General features: G+C 40.3%; 1 protein-coding gene across 1 annotated transcript in view; it reads right to left on the reverse strand.

Moving 5' to 3' along the window:
• DDRGK1 (DDRGK domain containing 1) overlaps positions 1-20,624 on the reverse strand; it is a 455,714-nt gene that overhangs the window by 216,219 nt on the left and 218,871 nt on the right. The window lies entirely within an intron of this gene.

Below are 20,624 nucleotides of genomic sequence, written 5' to 3' on the forward strand. Positions count from 1 at the left end.
CTGCAGCGTATAGTATAAATTTGGAACAAGTAGCAAATCAACATTTCAGCATACGTAGGAAGAGGGGTTATCCTTCAGTCTTCCAAGTATATTTCATCCGAAGAAATCCAACAGCACCAAGAAAAAAAACGTACCCCAAAAAAACAACAACATACCTATATTCCAGAACAACTGATGTTTTGGACTACGGACCCTTATTCATGGCATAAATAAAAGTGAGAGTCTGAGATGTCACTTGTTACTCTGACAGTCTGACCCCATTTATGGAATAAATGTCTTATTTTTACATATAAGTGTGTGCTTAGATATAGCACTGGTTTAAACCTACAAGCAGCAGTGATTTAAATCCTTGACTTCCTGGAACACATGCAGGTCATGAAGGGGTTAAATCAGCGATGCATAACACAAGACTGCTTAACTCAGACCACTATGATTTAACCCTTCGATTGCCCTTAAACCCTGTAGCAGTAATGTACCCACCTGACCACCCCTTTAGCACTAGTGTGCTACTAATACACTGGCACACAAGGGTATTAGCAGTGGGTTATTTTCCTTGTTTTTACCAATAAAACGGTATGTGGTTCTGAAGTATTAAATTACAAATGTATTAGATACAAAACGATAATCATACAGTAAGCTTGACAAAACATTTCCTGTGACCTTTAAATGTTGGTAAGGTGTTAAACACAAACATATCTCAATTATAAAATAGTTCAAAATAAAATAAGAGGGATGTATATAGCTAAAGATTTTTGTATAAAAAAGCATTTTAACCTCTTTGCTGCTAAGTAATATCACACCTCTCTCTTAGCAGTTTCATTTGTTTTCTCAGATTTTGAGTGTATTTTGAGTGCTTTATTATACCTTGTTTTTTTTTTTACTTTTTGAAAATAACTTTACCAAAATGCCCCCATATAAAAGCAAAAATAAAATAAAATACATTATTGCCTAAATAAACAGTTTATGATTTGATGTTTCTGTAGGATTCTGTAATTTAGAACTGTAGATTAAGGAATTCACGCTGCCGTTATAATCATCACCACAAACGTATTTGAAAAAGCAACAAGTGCAAAAGAGTCAGATGGACAAGGGCTTTGCTATTGATGTTGCCATTTAGCATTGTCTGTTTTTTTGTGCACTGGATTTCAATAAATTTATATTATTATATTATTTATATTTATTTTACATTAATATGGAGAACAGTTTTCCTGTAGAGCAACCGGAACTGTTCATGTGATGAAAAAAGCGGCAGGCTGACTTCCTTAAACTTTGGTTCAGTTGCGGACCTCAACACTGTCCCTATTTGAGAGGGACAGTTCTTAAAGTGAATGTAAATTTTGATGCTAAAGTGCCCAGTTTTTAAAAATTCAATTAAAAACAGGGGGACTTTAATTCATCAAAATTTTCATTTCACTCGTGTTGTGAAAAAATACTTACCTTTTAATCTTGACAGCCGCTCTAGCTTCCTCCGCCCGTCGCAAATCCTCTTCCTGGGTCTAAAACGAGGAATTCGGCTTCCTCCAATCACGGCGTTGAATCAGACACTGATTCCCTTGGGGGGGAAGCCGTGATTGGATGATGACCGATCCATCATTTCTGACATCAGAAATGGCTTGCAACGACCGGGAGAAGCTGGAGCGGCTTTAAAGATTAAAAGGTAAGTATTTTTTCACAACACGAGTGAAATGTAAATTTTGATGAATTAAAGGGCCCCTGTTTTTAATCGAATTTTTAAAAACCGGGCACTTTAGCATCAAAATTTACATTCACTTTAACAATCTTCAGCACATAGTAATTGTCAGCCCCTATTTGCAGAATTTCCCTTACCCGCCCATAGACCACCCACAAACTGCATTAACACACCCATCACCCACTGGAGTATCCCTTTAAAGGGACATGAAACCCAAAATTGTTGTTATTTTGTGATTTAGAGCATGCAATTTTTAACAACTTTCCAGTTTTACTTCTTTTATCTAATTTTATTCATTCTCTAGAAATAATTTGTTGAAAATCATATCTAAATAGGCTCAGTAGCTGCTGACTGGTGGCTCTACATAGATGCCTCTTGTAATTGGCTCACCCATGTGTATTGCTATTTCTTCAAGAAAGGATATCTAGAGTATAATGCAAATTAGCTAATAGAAGCAAATTGGAATTTTTTTAAATTGTATTCTTTATCTGACTCATGAAAGAAAAATGTTGGGTTTCATGTCCCTTTAAAGGGACAGTCTACTTGAAAAATGCTATTGTGTAAAAAGATAGATAATCCCTTTATTACCTATTCCCCAGTTTTACATAAACAACACGGTTATATCAATACATTTTTTACCTCTGTGATTAACTTGTATCTAAGCCTCTGCAGACTGCCCCTTATCTCAATTCTTTTGACAGACATGCATTTTAGCTGAATCATTAATAACTCCACAATGTTAACTATATGGCACACATAGGTGTGTAGGTGTAAAAAAATGTCAAAATACACTGAGATTAGAGGCGGCCTCTAAGGGCTTAGTAATTAGCATATGAGCCTACCTAGGTTAAACTTTAAACAAATAGAACAAAGTAAATTTGATGATAAAAGTAAATTGTAAAGTTGTTTAAAATTGCTGCCCTATTTGAAACATGACAGTTTAATTGTGACTAGACTGTCCCTTTAAAATAAATCCCATTCACATAGTATATTAATTTGTTGTACTAAAGAACTCTACGTACAACAAGCCTTTGAAAGCTATATTGTCATTCTTGGGAAACAAAAAGTAAACAAACTTTATAGAATGTTCAACTTAATAAATTTTGAAGCCAGATATGAAAAAGTCCTTCTAATCTGCCCATGTTGCCATCTAACATGTAAGCTTAAAGGGATATGGGTCCCACATTTTTTTTTTATGATTCAGATAGAGCATGCAATTTTAAGAAACTTTCTAATGTACTCCTATTATCCATTGATCTTTGTTCTTTTGCTATCTTTATTTGAAAATCAGTAATGTAAACTTAGGAGCCGGCCCATTTTTGGTTCAGCACCTGGGTAGCGCTTGTTGATTAGTGGCTAAATGTAGCACTTTGCAGTGGGTCTGTTTTGTTTATTATGCAGTGTTCCTGATTATTTTTGTTATACGTATCACAATTGTTCTGTGTTAATAGTTACTAATTAATGCACTGTGATGTCCCTGACATATAGCTTCCCCATGACAGAGCCCCTCTATGCTGTTAAAAATATGAGGTTATTGCCCATTTGATACTGTCCTTATATATACACTTAAGCATTGATACTTGTGATAACTGTACTAAAGACAAGAGGATTTCTATAAAATACCCCTCTCTATAGGTTTATAGGCCTGTATTGAGTTGATAGATCACTAGTCTTTTCCATCTTGGTTGTTTAATTAGCGTTATTATGGGTCCACTACCTGAACATCTCATTCATTTTAGATGGCAGTCCTGGCAGGCTGAAGCAGTGAACAAGTGTGCATGCGCACGAAACACGTCTGCATGGAGATCAGTTCATCTACCTGACTGCCGTGTCACTGCTGGCTTTCATGTCGGATGTCGTTCAGTATGTCAGTTTTTAGTTTTTTGGAATAAAGCTTGGAACTTTTATCTTTACCGCTGCCTGGAGTGTCTTTATCATTCTTCTCATATATTGACCTGGAGCCTGCATTTGAAGTTTGAGCGCTACTCGAATTCTGTGTTATTGCATATTACCCCTCTCTATAGGTTTATAGGCCTGTATTGAGTTGATAGATCACTAGTCTTTTCCATCTTGGTTGTTTGATTAGCGTTATTATGGGTCCATTACCTGAACATCTCATTCATTTTAGATGGCAGTCCTGGCAGACTGAAGCAGTGAACAAGTGTGCATGCGCACGAAACACGTCTGCATGGAGATCAGTTCATCTACCTGACTGCCGTGTCACTGCTGGCTTTCATGTCGGATGTCGTTCAGTATGTCAGTTTTTAGTTTTTTGGAATAAAGCTTGGAACTTTTATCTTTACCGCTGCCTGGAGTGTCTTTATCATTCTTCTCATATATTGACCTGGAGCCTGCATTTGAAGTTTGAGCGCTACTCGAATTCTGTGTTATTGCATATTACCCCTCTCTATAGGTTTATAGACCTGTATTTAGTTGATAGATCACTAGTCTTTTCCATCTTGGTTGTTTAATTAGCGATACTATGGGTCCACTACCTGAACATCTCATTCATTTTAGATGGCAGACCTGGATTGATTCAATATAACATGTGTAGACCTATGTAGCTTAGATGGGAATATTATAGATAAAGGTACGTGAGCCACGGGATTTGCCCAAATGTAAACACTTTTGTTCTTTTTCTCTGATGTTACTCCTTTGCTATTACAGGCTTCTGTAATTCTAGTACGGCAGAATGCTGCCTTGTGTGAAGCTCATTACATACCTATTCACAGTGTATTTACGGCTATTTCCAATTATATTGCATTTATCTTATTCTATGAGACTAGTTCAGCGACTACATTTCTATAATGTTTTCTTGATGCTAAAAACTGTTCTTATTTAATAATATATTTTAGGTCCAAGAGTGGCCCTTTTGGTTTTTCTCCCCCCTGAAATTCCCCTTTGTGCCATGGATCTCTTTTGTAGGTCCAAGAGTCGCCTCTACTCATTATAATTATCTTTGTACCCATGGACAGCACTGCAGAATCTGTTGGCGCTTTATAAATAAAAAATAATAATTATCATTAGGGGAAATTATTTCACAACATAGTTCAACAATTTTTAAGGGGATATATTGCATTAGAAAAATGTAGATTTATCTTCTAATTAGACATATGGACAATGTTTAGCACATACCTTTGATACTGTAATATTTGTGTGTATTGTATATCTCTGTTGCTAATCTTTATTTGTGATTGCCCACATCATGGAACTTTTTGATGTCATTTTGATAGACCTGCTATGCTCTGTATCTATCATAACCTTTTTGCACATATCAGATATTCTTAAAATTCCTTCAAAGTATTTTTCATCACCACTTCTACTGAAAGTCTATTCCAGGAATCAACCAAATGCTCTGTAACGCGACTCCCCAATAATTCCTGAACCTGCTAAACTCAAACCTAAAATCTTGGCTGCAGGTCCAATAGCGTAATGAGATGAAAATGCACCGATTTCTCTCCAGAGCTTGAAGGTAAAAACATCAGGGTGAATGGTATATACAGGAGAGGGCAGGGCCGTAAAGATGTATGGGAAGTTACTGTATATCTGCTCTAAGCTGACATAAGGCTACATATTTGTAAGTGTTAAGTACAACATAAGAGAATGACAAAAAAGGAAATTTATGCTTACCTGATAAATTAATTTCTTTTACGATATACCGAGTCCACGGGTTTCATCCTTTACTTGTGGGATATATTCCTCCTGCTAACAGGAAGTGGCAAAGAGCACCACAGCAAAGCTGCTATATAGCTCCTCCCCTAACTCCTCCCCCCAGTCATTCGACTGAAGGTATAGGAAAAGAAAGGGAAAGAACTAACAAGGTGCAGAGGTGACTGAAGTTTATAAAAAAATAAATCCTGTCCCAAAATGACAGAGTGGGCCGTGGACTCGGTATATCGTAAAAGAAATTAATTTATCAGGTAAGCATAAATTTCCTTTTCTTTTAAAAGATATACAGAGTCCACAGGTTTCATCCTTTACTTGTGGGATACCAATGCCAAAGCTTTAGGACACGGATGAAAGGGAGGGACAAGACAGGAACCTAAACGGAAGGCACCACTGCTTGAAGCACCTTTCTCCCAAAAATAGCCTCAGAAGAAGCAAAAGTATCAAATTTGGAAAATTTGGAAAAAGTATGAAGGGAGGACCAAGTCGCAGCCTTACAAATCTGTTCAACAGAAGCATTGTTCTTAAAAGCCCAAGTAGAAGCCACAGCTCTAGTGGAATGAGCTGTAATCCTTTCAGGGGGCTGCTGTCCAGCAGTCTCATATGCCAAGCGGATGATGCTTCTCAGCCAAAAAGAGAGAGAGGTAGCTGTAGCTTTTTGACCCCTAAGCTTCCCAGAATAAACAACAAACAGGGAAGATGTTTGACGGAAATCCTTGGCCGCTTGTAAATAAAATTTTAAAGAGTGAACCACATCCAAATTATGTAACAAACGTTCCTTCTTAGAGGAAGGATTAGGACACAAGGAAGGAACCACAATTTCCTGATTAATATTCTTATTTGAAACAACCTTAGGAAGGAATCCAGGTTTAGTCCGCAAAACCACCTTATCAGAATGGAATATAAGATAAGGCGAATCACATTGCAACGCAGAAAGCTCAGAAACTCTTCAAGCCAAAGAAATAGCTACTAAAAACAAAACTTTCCAAGATAACAGTTTAATATCTATGGAATGCATGGGTTCAAACGGAACCCCTTGAAGAACATTAAGAACTAAATTCAAACTCCATGGCGGAGCAATTGGTTTAAACACAGGCTTGATTCTGATTAAAGCCTGACAAAATGCCTGAACATCTGGGACATCTGCCAGACGCTTGTGAAGCAAAATTGACAAAAGCAGAAATTTGTCCCTTCAAGGAACTAGCTGATAATCCCTTCTCCAACCCTTCTTGGAGAAAAGACAAAATCCTAGGAATCGTAATCTTACTCCATAAGTAACCCTTGGATTCGCACCAAGAAAGATATTTACGCCATATCTTATGGTAAATTTTTCTAGTGACCGGCTTGCGAGCCTGAATCAAGGTACCAATCACCGGCTCAGAGAAACCCTGCTTAGATAAAATCAAGTGTTCAATCTCCAAGCATTCAGCTGCAGAGAAGTGAGATTTGGATGCTGTAAAGGACCTTGAATGAGAAGGTCCTTTCTCAATGGCAGTCTCCACGGTGGCAGAGAGGACATATCCACTAGATCTGCATACCAGGTCCTGCGTAGCCACGCAGGCGCTATTAGAATTACTGAAGCCCTCTCCTGTTTGATTCTGGCAATCACACGAGGAAGGAGAGGAAACGGTGGAAACACATAAGCCAGGTTGAACGACCAAGGTACTGCTAGAGCATCTATCAGTACAGCCTGGGGATCCCTTGACCTGGACCCGTAGCGTGGAAGTTTGGCATTCTGTCGAGATGCCATCAGATCCAATTCTGGTGCGCCCCATTGATGAGTCAAGGCTGCAAACACCTCTGGATGGAGTTCCCACTCCCCCGGATGAAAAATCCGCTTCCCAGTTTTCTACTCCTGGGATATAGATCGCAGACAGATGGCAAGAGTGAGCCTCCGCCCATCGAATTATCTTTGATACTTCTATCATCGCTAGAGAACTCCTTGCTCCCCCCTGATGATTGATATATGCCACAGTCGTGATATTGTCCGACTGGAATCTTATGAATTTGGCCAAAGCCAACTGAGGCCACGCTAGCAGCGCGTTGGATATCGCTCTCAGTTCCAGAATATTGATTGGCAATTGAGACTCCGCCGGAGTCCACACACCCTGAGCCTTCAGGGAATTCCAGACTGCACCCCAGCCCAGAAGACTGGCGTCCGTCATTACCCAAGATGGCCTGCGGAAGCACATCCCTTGGGACAGGTTGTCCTGCGACAACCACCACTGAAGAGAGTATCTGGTCTCTTGGTCCAGATTTATCTGAGGAGATAAATTCGCATAATCCCCATTCCACTGACTAAGCATGCACAGTTGTAGTGGTCTGAGATGAAAGCGAGCAAACGGGATGATATCCATTGCTGCTACCATTAGTCCGATGACTTCCATACACTGAGCCACTGATGGCCGATGAATGGACTGCAGAGCCCGGCAAGTATTTAGAATCTTTGATTTTCTGACTTCTGTCAGAAATATTTTCATGTCTACCGAGTCAATCAGAGTTCCCAGGAATGGAACTCTTGTCTGTGGAACTAGTGAACTCTTTCCTACATTCACTTTCCAACTGTGAGTTCTCAGAAATGGCAACACAATGTCCGTGTGAGATTTGGACAGATGATAGGTTGACGCCTGGATCAAGATATCGTCCAGATAGGGTGCCACCGCTATGCCTTCCTGCCTGAGAACCGCTAGAAGCGACCCTAGAACCTTTGTGAAGATCCTGGGAGCCGTGGCCAACCCGAAGGGAAGGGCCACAAACTGATAATGCTTGTCCTGAGATGCAAATCGCAGGAACTGATGATGATCCTTGTGGATAGGAATGTGAAGGTACGCATCCTTCAGGTCCACCGTGGTCATGTACAGGTATTGACCCTCCTGGATCATTGGCAAAATTGTAGGAATAGTCTCCATCTTGAACGACATTTGAGATCTAAAATCGATCTGAAGGTTCCCTCTTTTTTGGGAACCACAAATAGATTTGAATAGAACCCCTGCCCCTGTTCCCGATCTGGAACTGGGCAAATTACACCCATGGTGTAGAGGTCTTTTACAAAGCGTAAGAACGCCTCTCTTTTAGTCTGGTCTACAGACAATTGTGAAAGATGAAATCTTCCCCTTGGGGGGGAAGTCCTTGAATTCCAAATGATACCCCTGGGTCACAATTTCCAATGCCCAGGGATCCTGTACATCCCTTGCCCAAGCCTGAGCAAAGAAAGAGAGTCTGCCCCCTACTAGATCCAGTCCCGGATCGGGGGCTGCCCCTTCATGCTGTCTTGGTAGCAGCAGCAGGCTTTTTGACTTGTTTACCTTTATTCCAGGCCTGGTTAGGTCTCCAGACCGCCTTGGATTGAGCAATGTTCCCTTCCTGCTTAGTGGAGGAAGCAGAGGATGTTCCTTTAAAATTTCGAAAGGAACGAAAATTATTTTGTTTACTCCTCATCTTGAGGGGCTTGTCCTGAGGTAGGGTGTGACCCTTACCTTCAGTAATGTCAGAGATTATTTCCTTCAACTCCGGCCCAAATAGGGTCTTACCTTTGAAGGGAATAGATGAAAGCTTAGATTTAGACGATACATCAGCCGACCATGACTTTAGCCATAAAGCTCTACGCGCTACAACGGCAAAGCCTGCGTTTTTTGCTGCTAATTTTGCAAGTTGAAAAGCAGCATCAGTCATAAAAGAATTTGCTACTTTAAGAGCCTTAATTCTGTCTAAAATGTCCTCTAAAGGTGTCTCAACCTTCAGAGACTCTTCCAGGGCGTCAAACCAAAAGGCAGCTGCAGTAGTTACTGGAACCATGCAAGCTATAGGCTGTAAGAGGAAACCCTGGTGAACAAATATTTTCTTTAGAAGACCCTCTAATTTTTTATCCATAGGGTCTTTAAAAGCACAATTGTCCTCAATGGGTATAGTTGTACGTTTAGCTAAAGTAGATATAGCTAATATAGTCCCGCATGGTGTCAGATATGGGAAACATTTTCTTAAGACTAGGAGGGGGAGAAAACGGTATACCTGGTCTATCCCATTCCTTCTTAACAATTTCCGAAATTCTCTTAGGAACCGGAAAAACATCAGTGTAAGTAGGTACTTCCAAATATTTGTCCATTTTACACAATTTTTCTGGGGGAATCGTGATCGGGTCACAATCATCCAGAGTCGCCAGAACCTCCATGAGCAATAAGCGGAGGTGTTCTAATTTGAATTTAAAGGACACGAAGTCTGAATCTGTCTGAGGTAATAAATTTCCTGACTCTGAAAGTTCTCCCTCAGACATAAAATCCCTAAACCCCAAATCAGAGCATTGGGAGGGTGCATCGGAAATAGCCACTAAGGCGTCAGAGGCTTCAGTATCAACATTAATATCTGACCTATGGCGTTTACCCTGCAAACCTGGCAGTTTAGACAATACCTCTGTAAGGGTAGTAGATATAACTGCAGCCATATCTTGCAAAGTAAAAAGAAGTAGACACACTAGAAGTACTTGGCGTCACTTGTGTGGACGTTAAAAGTTGTGACGCTTGGGGAGAATTAGATGGCATATCCTGATTCTCTGCAGACTGAGAACCATCCTGAGGCCCACTTTCTTTATTTAAAATGTGATCCTTACAGTGTAGGGTCCTTTCAGTACAAGAAGGGCACAATGTAAGAGGGGGTTCCACCATGGCTTCTAAACACATAGAACACTGAGTTCCCATGGCAGACATGTTGTACAGACTAGTAATAACAGCACATATAATCTTTATTATATGTGAAAAAAACAAATCAGCACAAAAACGGTTACTGCGCCTTTAAGAATAAAAAGTGTACACTGTTTTGCAAAGTCGTTAAAACGATATTCAAAATGAATAATTTTGTTGATATGAGAGACTAATGTGCTATCGGCCACAAGTAATAGGAGAGTTAAATCTTATTTTTAGTAAATTAGGTAGTAAAAAACGATCTGCAGACAATTTTCACTTAATGGATCCTGCCCCCAAGACCTGACAAAACGATCCGGTCCCACTCCAAAATACAGCCTCACAGTCTGGTTCCAACCGGAGCTAATGGCTGCTACCTCTCCAGAAACTAACTGCGCACTGAAGCGCGAAATTAGTCCCCGCCCAACATGTCTGATGAACCGACAACTTGAGAAAACCGCATGGGAAGCTTTCAACAATAAAAATATGCACACACTGCTTTTTTGTAATGAACATGCCATTTGAACCCCACAGAAAAATTTAACTCAGCCTCAATAATCCCCATAATCGTAACATTAGGCGTTTCCTAGGCTGCCCCAGTGTTTAAAACCAATCCCTAAAGTATCACATGTTATCTTGAATGGGATAATAATAAACAGGTTACTACAGTACCACCCTTTCTTTTATATAAGGAATACTGCTTCCCGCATGGGAAATATGTCAGCCAAATTCTGATATATCAGGTCTCCTCAGAATGTAAATGACTGCACATACCTTGATACTGCTTGCAGCAAGAAAACATTCCCCCATACTGAAGATTTCTCCTGTACTTCCTCAGTAAAACTTGAGAGAATGAACATGGATCTTAGTTACTACTGCTAAGATCATCAGACTCAAGGCATGATTCTTCCTCTATGTCATGCCAGAGTAAAAACAGTACTCACCGGTACCATTTAAAATAAAAAATTCTTGATTGAAGAAAAACTAAACTATCTTTTTATCACCACATAAACTTTACACTTCCTATTGCTAGCATAGGCAAAGAGAATGACTGGGGGGGAGGAGTTAGGGGAGGAGCTATATAGCAGCTCTGCTGTGGTGCTCTTTGCCACTTCCTGTTAGCAGGAGAAATATATCCCACAAGTAAAGGATGAAACCCGTAGACTCGGTATATCTTGTAAAAGAAATAACATTTTTCAGCATATAAAATACGACATATTTTTTGCAAAATGTGAGATAAAAAATCTCTGCAAACAGCTCTTATACATTTCTCATGCTTATATCCTTCTCCTGAGTCCTGAACACTCTTTGCAACAATTTACTGCTCCAAGCTGAGAAACATGTAGTAGAGCTTTCTACAAAACATTTTAAGCAGATTATATTTTTAAGTAAAACAATATATACATACACACACACATTATATATATATATATATATATATATATATATATATATATATATATATATATATATATATATAGACAGAATGAGGCAAGTGCACTCTCACAAACAGTTCTCCAAGGGCCAGGGTGCTAGAGTAGGTTTAAATATAGAGAACAGAAAACGGCACTCTCTGGACTTAAATACAAATAGTTAATTTATTTGGTAACGTTTCAGGGAATGCTCCCCTTCATCAGACCCCAGGGTGTATATATATATATATATTGTTAAAATGTCAGTCTTGGTTTAAATAACTGTATCTGCCGATACTCTATGCTTTTACCTGCATTATCAAATAAAGGATTTATATTTTATCTGCATTTGAGGATCCGGACTTTTCTTTGTATCCTATACACTTTTTCAGCGCTCTTTGGATGAAGTGAGCGCTGCAGCTTGGATCCCCTGCGCAGAACGTCTATGAGTGACGTCTCCCACGCTCCAGTGTGCCGTAGCCAGGAAGGAGGAAGCATTAGACGGGTAGTGTGAGCGCAAGGCGAGTGTTTGTTACACATATATATATATATATATATATATATATATATATATACCCACACACACACACACACACAATATATATATACATACATACACACACACAATATATATATATATATATATATATACATACATACACACACAAACATACACAATATATACATACATACATACACACACACAATATATATATACATACAGTATATATATATAAAAAATACACACACACACACATATATATACACATACACACAATACATTATGTATATATATATATATATATATATATATATATATATATATATATATACACACATACATACATACACACAAAGTATATATATATATATATATATATATATATATATATATATATATATATATATAATATCCCTAAACAGTTTTTGGTATTTGCTCTAATGACATTTACGTTTCTAAAAACGTGCAAAAACAGGGTTAGAAAATGCAATAAGCGTTCACCAGTTATCTGTAAGACAAGTCTTCCCCCACTTTCATCCAGCCACAATGATTTACAAAGCACTGTAACTAAGGTGGGAGGTAAATACAGAAAGCAGTCAAACATGATAAAGTGTGTAGCATAAGACAGGGCTGCAACTAACGATTATTTTCATAATCGATTTATTGGCCGATTATTTTTTTCGATTAATCGGATAAAAAAAAACAAAAAAAACTTTTTTCCTATATTTAAAATAAAAATCCACATACTAAGGGTTATAAATAAAAAAAAATCACACTACAACTTTACATTAACACAACTGTTGGTCCAATATTTAAGCAGCAGAACAAATTTTTATAATTAAGCAAAACAAAACCACAAACTGTTTGAAAAGAGGTAGAACTATTAAGAGATAAACTACCACTGTTTATCACACTCTGTTATTCACTCTTTCATAAACTTTGCATTTAAAGGCAAAATTGTCAACATGACCACATGCTCCTGGCTGAGGCTGGCTCTCTCTTTTGCAGCTATTTTGCCTGCAGCAGAGAAGAGGCGCTCATATGGTGTTGAGGTGCCTGAGATGCATAAGTAGGGTTTTTGCCAATTTCACCAAGGTGGGCTATTTATCTTTGTTAGCTCTCCACCAATGCAAGGGACCTCTTAACAATGAAAGCCTGGTCTTCATTCTGACATAAAAATATCTTGAATATCTATATGCAATGGCAAACAACAAGCTATAAGGTTATGGGAAAAATTATCTAGTCCACTCATAAAATAACAGATACATACTTACAGCGGTTGAATTTGGTACATATTCCAATTAAATAAAAATATAAAAAATATAAAAAAAACAAATAAAGGCAAGAGGGCTAAAGACAATATCAGTATCAGTAACAGGACACAGCCTTACACATTAATCTATAGAGTACATATAATCAGCAGTAGCGAGCGATCCGCTAATAATTGTGCAAACAGGTAATAGTGACCTAAATTCATATAACAACTCCCATCGGGCTAGGTGTAAATAACAAGCTCGGCACTATATCATGCAAAGCATAGTCCCAAATCACCTGATTTAATATATACAATACAAATTATGGCTCCTATTTTATTTCTGGGTTGCACCTAAGCCAGGAGTAGTTGTAAACTTAAAATGAAACTTAGTGTCCTGAAAAAGTGAAAAGTAAAATGTCTGTAGAAATCCTTTAGGCTAAGGGCATAACCATAAAACACAATACCATGTGCAGGGGCTCATTGGAGTAAAGCAGCTGGTGTTGTGCACAGCCAACTAATCGATTATGAGATTCGTTGACAACTATTTTCATAATCGATTATGCCGATTAGTTGTTGCAGTTTTAATTAACACATTATAGGTCGGTCTCTTATAAGACATGCTTATTTGTGCATGGGACAGAGAGCTGTATTCTGTTCTATAGAATTAGATATATTTATTTTTCTGTGACTAATTTACATAGAAAACATAATTTATGCTTACCTGATAAATTTATTTCTCTTGTGGTGTATCCAGTCCACGGATCATCCATTACTTATGGGATATTAACTCCTCCCCAACAGGAAGTGCAAGAGGATTCACCCAGCAGAGCTGCTATATAGCTCCTCCCCTAACTGCCATTACCAGTCATTCGACCGAAAACATGCAGAGAAAGGAAAACCATAGGGTACAGTGGTGACTGTAGTTTAATGGAAAAATTACCTGCCTTAAAGTGACAGGGCGGGCCGTGGACTGGATACACCACAAGAGAAATAAATTTATCAGGTAAGCATAAATTATGTTTTCTCTTGTTAAGTGTATCCAGTCCACGGATCATCCATTACTTATGGGATACCAATACCAAAGCTAAAGTACACGGATGACGGGAGGGACAGGCAGGCTCTTTATACGGAAGGAACCACTGCCTGAAGAACCTTTCTCCCAAAAACAGCCTCCGAAGAAGCAAAAGTGTCAAATTTGTAAAATTTGGAAAAAGTATGAAGAGAAGACCAAGTTGCAGCCTTGCAAATCTGTTCAACAGAAGCCTCATTCTTAAAGGCCCAAGTGGAAGCCACAGCTCTAGTAGAATGTGCTGTAATTCTTTCAGGAGGCTGCTGTCCAGCAGTCTCATAGGCTAACCGTATTATGCTACGAAGCTAAAAGGAGAGAGAGGTAGCCGAAGCTTTTTGACCTCTCCTCTGACCAGAATAAACGACAAACAGGGAAGACGTTTGTTGAAAATCCTTAGTTGCCTGTAGATAAAATTTCAGGGCACGGACTACATCTAGATTGTGTAGCAGACGTTCCTTTTTCGAAGAAGGATTAGGACACAAAGATGGAACCACAATCTCTTGATTGATATTCCTGTTAGTGACCACCTTAGGTAGGAACCCAGGTTTAGTACGCAGAACTACCTTGTCTGAATGAAAAATCAGATAAGGAGAATCACAATGTAAGGCAGATAACTCAGAGACTCTTCGAGCCGAGGAAATCGCCATTAAAAACAGAACTTTCCAAGATAACAACTTGATATCAATGGAATGAAGGGGTACAAACGGAACCCCCTGTAAAACATTAAGAACTAAGTTCAAACTCCATGGTGGAGCAACAGTTTTAAACACAGGCTTGATCCTAGCTAAAGCCTGACAAAAAGCTTGAACGTCCGGAACTTCTGACAGACGTTTGTGTAAAAGAATGGACAGAGCTGAAATCTGTCCCTTTAAGGAACTAGCGGATAAACACTTTTCTAAACCTTCTTGTAGAAAAGACAATATCCTCGGAATCCTAACCTTACTTCATGAGTAACTCTTGGATTCGCACCAATATAAGTATTTGCGCCATATCTTATGGTAAATCTTTCTGGTAACAGGCTTCCTAGCCTGTATTAAGGTATCAATAACCGACTCAGAAAAAACACGTTTTGATAAAATCAAGCGTTCAATTTCCAAGCAGTCAGCTTCAGAGAAAACAGAATTTATGTTTACCTGATAAATTACTTTCTCCAACGGTGTGTCCGGTCCACGGCGTCATCCTTACTTGTGGGATATTCTCTTCCCCAACAGGAAATGGCAAAGAGCCCAGCAAAGCTGGTCACATGATCCCTCCTAGGCTCCGCCTTCCCCAGTCATTCGACCGACGTAAAGGAGGAATATTTGCATAGGAGAAATCATATGATACCGTGGTGACTGTAGTTAAAGAAAATAAATTATCAGACCTGATTAAAAAACCAGGGCGGGCCGTGGACCGGACACACCGTTGGAGAAAGTAATTTATCAGGTAAACATAAATTCTGTTTTCTCCAACATAGGTGTGTCCGGTCCACGGCGTCATCCTTACTTGTGGGAACCAATACCAAAGCTTTAGGACACGGATGAAGGGAGGGAGCAAATCAGGTCACCTAGATGGAAGGCACCACGGCTTGCAAAACCTTTCTCCCAAAAATAGCCTCAGAAGAAGCAAAAGTATCAAATTTGTAAAATTTAGTAAAAGTGTGCAGTGAAGACCAATTCGCTGCCTTACATATCTGATCAACAGAAGCCTCGTTCTTGAAGGCCCATGTGGAAGCCACAGCCCTAGTGGAATGAGCTGTGATTCTTTCAGGAGGCTGCCGTCCGGCAGTCTCGTAAGCCAATCTGATGATGCTTTTAAGCCAAAAAGAGAGAGAGGTAGAAGTTGCTTTTTGACCTCTCCTTTTACCGGAATAAACAACAAACAAGGAAGATGTTTGTCTAAAATCCTTTGTAGCATCTAAATAGAATTTTAGAGCACGAACTACGTCCAAATTGTGCAACAAACGTTCCTTCTTTGAAACTGGATTCGGACACAAAGAAGGCACGACTATCTCCTGGTTAATGTTTTTGTTAGAAACAACTTTCGGAAGAAAACCAGGTTTAGTACGCAAAACCACCTTATCTGCATGGAACACCAGATAAGGAGGAGAACACTGCAGGGCAGATAATTCTGAAACTCTTCTAGCAGAAGAAATTGCAACCAAAAACAAAACTTTCCAAGATAATAACTTAATATCAACGGAATGTAAGGGTTCAAACGGAACCCCCTGAAGAACTGAAAGAACTAAATTGAGACTCCAAGGAGGAGTCAAAGGTTTGTAAACAGGCTTGATTCTAACCAGAGCCTGAACAAAGGCTTGAACATCTGGCACAGCTGCCAGCTTTTTGTGAAGTAACACAGACAAGGCAGAAATCTGTCCCTTCAAGGAACTTGCAGATAATCCTTTCTCCAAACCTTCTTGAAGAAAGGATAGAATCTTAGGAATTTTTATCTTGTCCCAAGGGAATCCTTTAGATTCACACCAACAGATATATTTTTTCCATATTTTGTGGTAGATTTTTCTAGTTACAGGCTTTCTGGCCTGAACAAGAGTATCAATGACAGAATCTGAGAACCCTCGCTTTGATAAGATCAAGCGTTCAATCTCCAAGCAGTCAGTTGGAGTGAGACCAGATTCGGATGTTCGAACGGACCTTGAACAAGAAGGTCCCGTCTCAAAGGTAGCTTCCATGGTGGAGCCGATGACATATTCACCAGGTCTGCATACCAAGTCCTTCGTGGCCACGCAGGAGCTATCAAGATCACCGATGCCCTCTCCTGATTGATCCTGGCTACCAGCCTGGGGATGAGAGGAAACGGCGGGAATACATAAGCTAGTTTGAAGGTCCAAGGTGCTACTAGTGCATCTACTAGAGTCGCCTTGGGATCCCTGGATCTGGACCCGTAGCAAGGAACCTTGAAGTTCTGACGAGAGGCCATCAGATCCATGTCTGGAATGCCCCACAACTGAGTAATTTGGGCAAAGATTTCCGGATGGAGTTCCCACTCCCCCGGATGAAATGTCTGACGACTCAGAAAATCCGCTTCCCAATTTTCCACTCCTGGGATGTGGATTGCAGACAAGTGGCAGGAGTGAGTCTCCGCCCATTGAATGATTTTGGTCACTTCTTCCATCGCCAGGGAACTCCTTGTTCCCCCCTGATGGTTGATGTACGCAACAGTCGTCATGTTGTCTGATTGAAACCGTATGAATTTGGCCTTTGCTAGCTGAGGCCAAGCCTTGAGAGCATTGAATATCGCTCTCAGTTCCAGAATATTTATCGGGAGAAGAGATTCTTCCCGAGACCAAAGACCCTGAGCTTTCAGGGGTCCCCAGACCGCGCCCCAGCCCACCAGACTGGCGTCGGTCGTGACAATGACCCACTCTGGTCTGCGGAAGCTCATCCCCTGTGACAGGTTGTCCAGGGACAGCCACCAACGGAGTGAATCTCTGGTCCTCTGATCTACTTGTATCGTCGGAGACAAGTCTGTATAATCCCCATTCCACTGACTGAGCATGCACAGTTGTAATGGTCTTAGATGAATTCGCGCAAAAGGAACTATGTCCATTGCCGCTACCATCAAACCTATTACTTCCATGCACTGCGCTATGGAAGGAAGAGGAACAGAATGAAGTATTTGACAAGAGTTTAGAAGTTTTGATTTTCTGGCCTCTGTCAGAAAAATCCTCATTTCTAAGGAGTCTATTATTGTTCCCAAGAAGGGAACCCTTGTTGACGGAGATAGAGAACTTTTTTCTACGTTCACTTTCCACCCGTGAGATCTGAGAAAGGCCAGGACAATGTCCGTGTGAGCCTTTGCTTGTGGAAGGGACGACGCCTGAATCAGAATGTCGTCCAAGTAAGGTACTACTGCAATGCCCCTTGGTCTTAGCACCGCTAGAAGGGACCCTAGCACCTTTGTGAAAATTCTTGGAGCAGTGGCTAATCCGAACGGAAGTGCCACAAACTGGTAATGCTTGTCCAGAAATGCGAACCTTAGGAACCGATGATGTTCCTTGTGGATAGGAATATGTAGATACGCATCCTTTAAATCCACCGTGGTCATGAATTGACCTTCCTGGATGGAAGGAAGAATTGTTCGAATGGTTTCCATTTTGAACGATGGAACCTTGAGAAACTTGTTTAGGATCTTGAGATCTAAGATTGGTCTGAATGTTCCCTCTTTTTTGGGAACTACGAACAGATTGGAGTAGAACCCCATCCCTTGTTCTCCTAATGGAACAGGATGAATCACTCCCATTTTTAACAGGTCTTCTACACAATGTAAGAATGCCTGTTTTTTTATGTGGTCTGAAGACAATTGAGACCTGTGGAACCTCCCCCTCGGGGGAAGCCCCTTGAATTCCAGAAGATAACCTTGGGAGACTATTTCTAGCGCCCAAGGATCCAGAACATCTCTTGCCCAAGCCTGAGCGAAGAGAGAGAGTCTGCCCCCCACCAGATCCGGTCCCGGATCGGGGGCCAACATCTCATGCTGTCTTGGTAGCAGTGGCAGGTTTCTTGGCCTGCTTACCTTTGTTCCAGCCTTGCATTGGCCTCCAGGCTGGCTTGGCTTGAGAAGTATTACCCTCTTGCTTAGAGGACGTAGCACTTGGGGCTGGTCCGTTTCTGCGAAAGGGACGAAAATTAGGTTTATTTTTGGCCTTGAAAGACCTATCCTGAGGAAGGGCGTGGCCCTTGCCCCCAGTGATATCAGAAATAATCTCTTTCAAGTCAGGGCCAAACAGCGTTTTCCCCTTGAAAGGAATGTTAAGCAATTTGTTCTTGGAAGACGCATCCGCTGACCAAGATTTTAGCCAAAGCGCTCTGCGCGCCACAATAGCAAACCCAGAATTTTTCGCCGCTAATCTAGCCAATTGCAAAGTGGCGTCTAGGGTGAAAGAGTTAGCCAATTTGAGAGCATGAATTCTGTCCAAAATCTCCTCATAAGAAGAATCTTTATTGAGCGCCTTTTCTAGTTCATCGAACCAGAAACACGCTGCTGTAGTGACAGGAACAATGCATGAAATTGGTTGTAGAAGGTAACCTTGCTGAACAAACATCTTTTTAAGCAAACCCTCTAATTTTTTATCCATAGGATCTTTGAAAGCACAACTATCTTCTATGGGTATAGTGGTGCGTTTGTTTAGAGTAGAAACCGCCCCCTCGACCTTGGGGACTGTCTGCCATAAGTCCTTTCTGGGGTCGACCATAGGAAACAATTTCTTAAATATAGGGGGAGGGACGAAAGGTATGCCGGGCCTTTCCCATTCTTTGTTTACAATGTCCGCCACCCGCTTGGGTATAGGAAAAGCTTCGGGGGGCCCCGGGACCTCTAGGAACTTGTCCATTTTACATAATTTCTCTGGAATGACCAAATTCTCACAATCATCCAGAGTAGATAACACCTCCTTAAGCAGGGCGCGGAGATGTTCCAATTTAAATTTGAATGTAATTACATCAGGTTCAGCTTGTTGAGAAATTTTCCCTGAATCTGAAATTTCTCCCTCAGACAAAACCTCCCTGGCCCCCTCAGATTGGTGTAGGGGCACTTCAGAACCAATATCATCAGCGTCCTCATGCTCTTCAGTATTTTCTAAAACAGAGCAGTCGCGCTTTCGCTGATAAGTGGGCATTTTGGCTAAAATGTTTTTGATAGAATTATCCATTACAGCCGTTAATTGTTGCATAGTAAGGAGTATTGGCGCACTAGATGTACTAGGGGCCTCCTGTGTGGGCAAGACTGGTGTAGACGAAGGAGGGGATGATGCAGTACCATGCTTACTCCCCTCACTTGAGGAATCATCTTGGGCATCATTTTCTCTAAATTTTGTGTCACATAAATCACATCTATTTAAATGAGAAGGAACCTTGGCTTCCCCACATACAGAACACAGTCTATCTGGTACTTCAGACATGTTAAACAGGCATAAACTTGATAACAAAGTACAAAAAACGTTTTAAAATAAAACCGTTACTGTCACTTTAAATTTTAAACTGAACACACTTTATTACTGCAAATGTGAAAAAGTATGAAGGAATTGTTCAAAATTCACCAAAATTTCACCACAGTGTCTTAAAGCCTTAAAAGTATTGCACACCAAATTTGAAAGCTTTAACTCTTAAAATAACGGAACCGGAGCCGTTTTTATATTTAACCCCTTTACAGTCCCTGGTATCTGCTTTGCTGAGACCCAACCAAGCCCAAAGGGGAATACGATACCAAATGACGCCTTCAGAAAGTCTTTTCTATGTATCAGAGCTCCTCACACATGCATCTGCATGTCATGCTTCCCAAAAACAAGTACGCAATAGAGGCGCGAAAATGAGGCTCTGCCTATGATTAGGGAAAGCCCCTAGAGAATAAGGTGTCCAA

Source organism: Bombina bombina, chromosome 2 (assembly GCF_027579735.1).
Source record: "Bombina bombina isolate aBomBom1 chromosome 2, aBomBom1.pri, whole genome shotgun sequence".
NCBI classification, from domain to species: domain Eukaryota; kingdom Metazoa; phylum Chordata; class Amphibia; order Anura; family Bombinatoridae; genus Bombina; species Bombina bombina.